The sequence below is a fragment of the Hyaena hyaena genome, unplaced genomic scaffold (assembly GCF_003009895.1).
Source record: "Hyaena hyaena isolate Hyena2069 unplaced genomic scaffold, ASM300989v1 scaffold_1202, whole genome shotgun sequence".
Lineage (NCBI taxonomy): Eukaryota > Metazoa > Chordata > Mammalia > Carnivora > Hyaenidae > Hyaena > Hyaena hyaena.
Genome location: NW_024081840.1, coordinates 481949 through 488268, shown reverse-complemented (window position 1 = coordinate 488268; position 6320 = coordinate 481949).

Sequence of the window (6320 nt, the reverse complement as noted above, 5' to 3'; positions counted from 1 at the left end):
TGCAGAGCCCACTTTGAATTCTCTGTCTCCCCCTCACTCCCGCACCTCCCTGCTCTATCAAAAAATAAACAGTAAAAAAACAAAAAACAAAAACAAACAAGGAACCCCCCCTGATCTTGAGCAGTAATGTTTTGAGGTAAGGTATTAATCAAAAGGAGGAAATGTGAAAATAAATAAAAGAAAACCCCATTTCAAAAAGAATCAGGAAGCCCTGAAGGATGATCTTTCAGGAATTGTCAGTTATTGAAAGAAGCATACCTAATTCCCAACAGGAAACTTACTTTTCATACCCCAGCAGTGGGAAGGAAGAGTTTCTCCTTGTCCAGCAACAGCCCAGCTAGTGAGAACTCAGCGAGACACTCCTCTCAGCCTCCTCCTTTCTTCTGTAAAAGTAAGCCCATCTCTTCTCCAGACGTGCTTCTGGTTCACCATGGTTTACTTGTCCTGAAATCCAATTCCTCTGCTATTCCCCAACAAACTCAATAGCTGGCTCTTTGAAGGTTGACAAATATGAAGGACTTCAAGTAGCCAAAACAATACGAAAAATGTACAAAGCTGAAACACTCTTACTACCTGACTTCAAGAATTTAATATAAAGCTATTGTAATCAAGATGATTTTAGCATGGCATAGATATATAGCCAATAGAACGTTCAGAAATAGACACACATTTGCAATCAATTGATTTTTTTTTATAAACTAGTTAAATAACTCAATGAGGAAAATTACTCTTTTCAGTAAATGATGCTGGTGAAACTGGATATCCATATGGAGGAAAAAAATGAACCCCAACTCTTAGCTCTCATCACACAGAAAAATTAAGTTGAAATGGAACAATGACCTAAATAACTCTTCTAGAAAAAGCACAAGAAAACATTTTTTGATTTTAGGGTGGACAAAATCTTCTTGTATGGGTGAGATACAAAATGTATGAAATATTAAGGAAAAAATTAGAAAATGGACTTCATAAAAATTTAAAACTTTTGCTCTTTAAAAACTACTGTTAAGAAAAAGAAGGCAGGTAGGGGCGCCTGGGTGGCTTAGTCGGCTAAGCGTCCGACTTTCGCTCAGGTCATGATCTCGCGGTTCGTGGGTTCGAGCCCCGCGTCGGGCTCTGTGCTGACTGCCAGCTCGGAGCCTGGAGCCTGTTTCAGAGTCTGTGTCTCCCTCTCTCTCTGACCCTCCCCTGCTCACGCTGTCTCTCTCTCTCTTAGAAATAAATAAAACATTAAAAAAAAAAAATTTAAAAAAAAAAAAAAAGAAAAAAAAAAAGAAAAAGAAGGCAGGTCAGGTCATAGGTTAGGAGAAAATATTTACAATACACATATCTGATAAAAGAATAGTATTCAAAATATATTATTTATATCCACATAAAATATTTATATTTATAATGCTTACAGAGGATGTTGATAATGCAAGAGGCTATGCATGTGTGGCAGAAGGGATATATGTAAAATCTCTGCCTTCTGCTCTATGTTGTTATGAACATAAAACTGCTTTAAAAAATAAAATCTAGGAGTGCCTGGGTGGTTCAGTCGGTTGAGGATCCAACTCTTGATTTCTGCTCAGCTCATGATCCCAGGGTTGTGGGATTGAGCCCTGCGCTGGGCTCCACACTCAGCATGGAGCCTGCTTAAGATTCTCTCTCCCTAAGCCCCTCTCCCTCACTCACATGTGCACGCTCTCTAATAAAAAAAAAATCTATTAAAAAAATCGGACAGAAAAAAATGCTTACAACTCAATAACAAGAAAGCAAACAATAACAACTACAACATGGGCAAAAGTTTTGATAGGTACCTCACATAAGACATATAAATAGCCAAAGGGACATGAAGAGATTAACATCATTAGTCATCAACAACATGCAAAATAAAACCATGTTATTGCATTACATAACTATTATAATAGCCTAAAAAAAAAAAAAAAAAGACCGCAGCTAGTGCTGGCAAAGATGCAAAAGAACTGGAACTTTCATATATTATAAAATTCTACAGCTACATTGTTCAAGTTTGGCAGCCTCCTTAAAAGTTCATTAAGTGTTTACCATATGCCTTGTCAATTCTTCCCTAAAGTATTTATCCAAGAAATAAAAACATATGCACAAAACAATGTGTTACAGGAATGTTCATAGAAGTTTTATTTATATTAGCTAAAACCTGTAAACCCATTCATTAGGTGAACAGTATAGCCACAGAGTGTAGTGCTATACAGCAATAAAAAGTAATGAACATACAGAAACATGCAATATTAACTAATCTTAAAAATACTATATTGAGCAAAAGAAGTCAAACAAAAAGGTGTGATTTCACTAATTTATTTATTAAACTCTAGTTGGACAAATGTCATCTGTAGTAATATAAAGCCGATCAGTGAGTGCTTTCCTGGGCTACCTTTTAAGTGTAGGGATTGATAGTGAAGTGTACAATAAACACTTCTGGAGTGATGGACATATTCTGTATGATGATGTTAATGTATACATTTCTCAAACCTCACCAAACTGCACAAGTACAGTGCATGCTATTTATTGTAGGTATATTATGCCTCAATAAAGGTGACTAAAAAGAGAAAAACATACACATACCCATTTTGGAGTGCTTCTTCTAGGATATAGTTATAATAGAACATTGCTCCTAACCTAACAAGAAAAAATACAGGTAATCTAAAAATCATATTTTACTTGAACCCATTAGAGAGTAGAGGTCACCAGACAACAAAGTGAGCTGAATTCTAAAAAATGACAAGACTCTCCAAGGGATCTGATATAAATGGACCATATATTTGACAAGAAAGAGTGCATAAAAGCAGTTAAGAATCCGTTAGGGACATCTCGTTAGGTCAGTAAGAACATGAGACTTTTGATCTTGGGGTCATGAATTAGAGTCCCATGTTGGGTGCAGAGACTATTTAAAAACAACCAAAAGAATAAATCAGTTAATTTTTTCAAACATTTTTTAAATGTTTATTTTTGAGAGAGAGTGTGAGAGCACACACGCAAATGAGGGAGGGAGAGAGAGAAAGATAGGGAGAGAGGGAATCCAGTACAGAGCCCCACACAGGGTTCAATCTCATGAACTGTGAGATCATGACCTGAGCCAAAACCCAAGAGTCAGATGCTTAACTGACTGAGCCATCCACGCACCCCCAAACCATTAATTTTTAATGGATTCTTAAAGGCTGATCGTGTCCTAGTGCTGTGGCTTGCAAAAGCAGAAAAAATAGAGGTGCTATAGGAAATTTTAAATTTTTGAAGCAAACATATTGGTAATGTCCATTTGTCTAAAACAACATTAATTATCCACTTGAGATAGTTGTTTCATCATTAGATCCCACTACATTATGAAGTTGTTTTTTGATGGTTTCTTTCATAAGAATCCAGTCCTCTGAGAAAATCAGTGTCGAAGAGGTGAGGTCGGCAGTCTCCAATCTGATTCCATGATTTTAGAAGTTGTATGACAGACGCAAACATTTCAAGAATAAGTACTTGTGGTTATATTAAGGATACAAGTAAGTATCATTTCTTTCTTTCAATATTCAGAAAGTTAAGGTTAGAAGGGAACCTCCTTGACAAGACAAAGTTCACATACAAAAAAACTACAGCTAATACCATACTCATTGGTGAAAGAATGAATTCACCCCAGATGAGAATAACAGGACACCATTCTTACCAACATTGTAATAGAGGTCCTAGGAAGTACAGTAAGAAAAGAACAAAAGGCAGAAGTAAAAGACTGTTAACATACAAATAAAACTTTTTTCACAGAAGATAGATGTAGAAAATTTTAAAGCATCTGGAAGAAGCTATTTTAACTAATTATTGAGGATTACAAGATGATAGGAAAAAGGTTAAATCCAAAAATCAAAACATACTAAATCAAAATATTTTTAATGCTTTTTTGCATTTATAAGGGGTAAATCTAACAACATATATGCAAGATTTGTACACCAAAAAATCACCACGATGAGAGAAATTAAAGACCTAAATAATGGAGATATACACTGTGTTCCTGTCAGTTGTCCAAATCTTGTTAAACTGACAATATTCCCCAAATTGATTATAGGTTCAATATAATCTCAATCAAAATCACAGCAGGCTTTTGGTAGAAATTTATAATTTGATTCTAAAATGTATGTGGAAAAGCCAAGGAATTTGGAAGGCCATAACAACTTTGAAAAAGAACAAAATTTAGAACTTAGATTACCTGATTTCATAATTTACTATTTCAAATGTAGAATCAAGACAATATGTTGTTGGCATAGACAAATATAAACTAATAGGACAGAATAGGGAGCCCAGACACAGACCCAGCCATATACAATTGATTTTCAATAAGGTAAAACAGAAATTCAGTGGAAAAGGATAGTCTTTTCAACAAATGGTGTCGGAAAAATTATATATGCATATCCAAAAAACAAAGCCAAAACCTAAAAACCAAACCCCTAGCCCCAATGCTTGGTTCATACCCTACAATACATACAAAAATCAACTTGAAATGGATCATAGACTTAAATGCAATTCCTAAAAGTATAATCCTTTTAAAAGAAAACATAGGAGGGCCACCAGTTGGTTAAGGGTCCAAGTTCGGTTCAGGTCACGATCTCTTGGTTCGTGAGTTCGAGCCCCATGTTGGGCTCTGTGCTGACAGCTCAGAGCCTGGAGCCTGCTTTGGATTCTGTCTCTCTCTCTCTGCCCCTCCCCTGCTCACGTTGTGTCTCTCTCTCTCTTGAAAATAAACAAACATTAAACATTTTAATAAATAAAACATAGGAGAATAATCTTTGTGATCTTGAGCTAGGCATAGATTTCTACACACAAAGAAGGAACCATAGTAGAAAAAATGGAAAAACTGGATTTTATCAAAAAATTTTAAACTCTCCATTTCAAAATACACTGTTAAGAAAATAAAAATAAGCCATAGACTAGTTTATCTAAACTCGTATCATAGTATATCTGATACATGAATTGTATCAACAAATCTACTTTATAAAATTTAGAAACACTGAATACTAGAAATAAGAATGGCATGTGAACACATTAAAAGATGTTGAATATCAGTAGTCACTAGGGAAATGCAAATTAAGCATTACTACTACACACCTATCAAAATGGCTACATGAAAAACAAAACCCTACAATACAGAAGGCTCACATGGTTGATGAGTAACAAAAATTCTCATCTATAGCTGGTGGGAACATATAATGTTATATCCACTTTGGAAAATAGTTTGGCAGTTTTTTATAAAGTAAAACATACACTTTAGCATAGCATATATTATATAACAATCCCACTCCAAAGTACTTCCCCCAAATTTAGAGTATGTACCCAGAGACTTGTATGTGAAAGTTTATTGCATCTTTAATCATAATGGCCAAAGGACTAGAAATCCAGTTGAATGGATAAACAAATTGTACAACATTCAGTACAAAGAATTATCACTCCATAATAAAAAGTAATGAGCCACTGATAAATGCAAAACACAGATGAATTCCAAAAACAATATGCTAAGTGAAAGGCCAGCTCAAAGCCAATTATTTTGTATGATTCCTTTAAGTAACATTACAGAAAAGTAAAAACTATAGGGACAAATCAGTGGTTGCTGGACTAGGTATGGGGAAATCGGCATGTGATAATGTTTTCAGGGTGATGGATAGGTTTTAGATCTTAAATATGTTGGTGGTTGAACAACTGTATAATATGTCAAAGCTTATTACATTGAACACCTAAAAAGGATGAATTAACCTTATATAAACATGATCTAAAGTTTTTTTAATGAGAAAAAACATCGAAAAACATTTTTTTTTCTATTTCACTTTAAAAACACTGGAAATGCAACATTTCTCTTGCATTATGGAGCCTTTTTACAAGTTGTGTTCTTTCCTTGAGTAGACACTCTATCATGCCTCCTAAAAATATATGCCTATCAGAAGACAGACTAATCAAAATGTTTTATATTTTCCTAACATACATTTCTGAATATCTCTTCATGAAGTATCACATTTCTTAAATACCATAAGTTACAAAAACTAGTTTTTCATTACATAGCGTAAGTGTTTTAATTATAATATGGGAATTAACCTATTATTCAAGTCAATAGAATAAATATTAAAATCCCTAAAATCATATTACCTGAGGTCTTTCTCTGCCTATTTTAATTTCTAAACATGAGACTTGGGTGTTTCTCTGTGTCTCAGGTGCTTTTTATTAGTTGGGTTAAAAAACAAAAGACAGTAAAAGACTAGTTATAGACGTAACAGTAAGTCATAGAAATGTTTCCAAAAATACTAATAGATCAGGTAACAATGGAAACATAAAAAGTTTAATAA